The sequence below is a fragment of the Talpa occidentalis genome, unplaced genomic scaffold, assembly GCF_014898055.3.
Source record: "Talpa occidentalis isolate TD23 unplaced genomic scaffold, MPIMG_talOcc4v2.1 talOcc4.2, whole genome shotgun sequence".
In the NCBI taxonomy this organism is placed as follows: domain Eukaryota; kingdom Metazoa; phylum Chordata; class Mammalia; order Eulipotyphla; family Talpidae; genus Talpa; species Talpa occidentalis.
The window spans coordinates 16,197,472-16,199,512 of NW_023602073.1; positions in this window are offsets into that span (position 1 = coordinate 16,197,472).

Genomic DNA, 2,041 nt, shown 5'->3' on the forward strand with positions numbered 1-2,041 from the left:
GGCAGTCCACTGCCTGATGCATCTTCACATCATTTTTAATATGTGTGGCCCAGGCTGAATGTCACTGTGTTATCAGACAGCTTCCCAGATGGTCAGAGTAGACAGCAAGAGTCCAGACCCTCCAATCTGGACTCAGTCCAACCCAGTAAGGAATGTTTTTTCTTGTCATTTCTGAACTGAAGTTCCATCTTTTCTGGAGAAATGGAGACCGAAGGAAAGGAGCAAATGACCTGGGATTTTCACAGAGATTAAATAATAGTGGCCCAACAATTCCCCCTTAGCAGGTGACACAAGTGGATGTGCTTTTCAGTCTTTATAGGAATTAACCCCCTACAAAGGCCCATGTCTTGTTTTATGACTCGAGCTTTGTGCCTGAGCACTTGTGACAACCACCTGAGAACACAGTCCCAATGTTACACTTTAGCAACTGAGGCCCAGATGGGTGCTGTCACTTGTCCTCTTAGTAGTAAATACATAAATTGGATATAAGTCAGGCTCTGTGCTGGAAGGTGGAAAACTAATTTTAACCTCCATGTAGTGTCTTCATCAGACCCAGTATGTGCATCTCACTTAAGCAGGCACTCAGCGTGGTGGCAACATGAAAAAATAGCCAATCCCACACATTTCCATCATGCTCAGAGAGTCCAGCTCTGGGAGAGCAGAGACAAAGGGGGAGGTCAGCTGAGATACAAGTCAGTGGGAAGGAGCAGTCTGCAGCCTCGAGTCCCTGGCTGGGCCCTGGAGTCACGAGAGAACACCCACTTCGAGAATTGGACACATTGGCTCAGTTTCCCTGTCATAAGAAATTCAGGACAAACTCAAAGACTTTAGCATATTCCCTTAACCACATGCTCACCAACACACCACACGTTTTCCTGTACAGTCATCTCTTTGTCTCTTTGTTCCTGGTGAAGGGACTTTCCAGATGAAGGACCTGCAGGTTTTCTGTATGTCCCGTTTCAGGGTCTGATAATTCCTTCCCACCTTGGAAGTCCCAGAAAACCAGCGCACTGATTCCTCTTCAGGTTGGTGATGCCAGGGGCCTGAGGGTCTAGTCTAGTCTAGGAATGACGGATGTGAGTATCAGTTCTCCAGAATCTGAGGTGTAGAGCCTCTTGTGGGTCAAAGAAGAGAGAGCGAGTAACGAAGGAATTGAGACTGACAGACCTGGCACCTGGGTGTGGGGAGGAGCTTCGAGGGGGAATAGGAGGCCCCGTCTCACACTCCCAGGAGCTCTCATGAATCTTCTCAGAATTTGAACAAGAAAGTGCTCCCATAGTCACCACCGCCTGGAACAGTAAGCTCGTTAAGAAAGTACTGGGGTGTCGGAAAAGTCATGACATATTTTCTAGGGCCATCTGCTGCAAAAAAAAGGGTGATGACTTTTCCAACAAAGCAGCAGCTCCCTCAGTTCTGTGAACTTTTCTAGCAAATGATGGAACCAGAAAAGGAAGCAAAAGACACCTTTGATTCATATCCAGTTAGTCAGAAGCACAGGTGACAATGTGGACTTGTGACAGGTGTGAGGTTGGGGGTGGGTTGGTGACTGTGGAACTGAGCCCATAACCTGGGGGTAGGGGGTTCTGTTCAAACTCCATTATATCAGATTTGAATTGGATTGTAAGACACTCAGGTCGATGGAGAAAACTCGCATATCAGGAGAGCAGAGTGAAGAGAAGTGGTGTGGGCCTCCCCGGTAGCGCAGCGGTTGAGCGCTGGGTTGTGAAGCTGCCCGCGGCCTCTGCGGCGCCAGTTCGATCCCCAGCTGCTCCCCGGCCACCGGAGGAGGGTCCCACATGGCGCGCAGACCTCTCCTGCCGCCCGCTGCTCCCCTCAGCAGTGTACTTCAGTCCTTCTGCCTGCTCTGCTCCCTGCTCTGGCTCTGGTGAATTCTCTCACCCTCTGGCGCTTCTGACTGTACCCAGTGCATGTATAAACAAAACAAACAAATAAATAAATAAATAAAACATGCCTCTATAAAAAAAAAAAAAAAAAGAGAAGTGGTGTGAATGGGGTAGCAGCGGAAGAGGAAAGAGAAGCA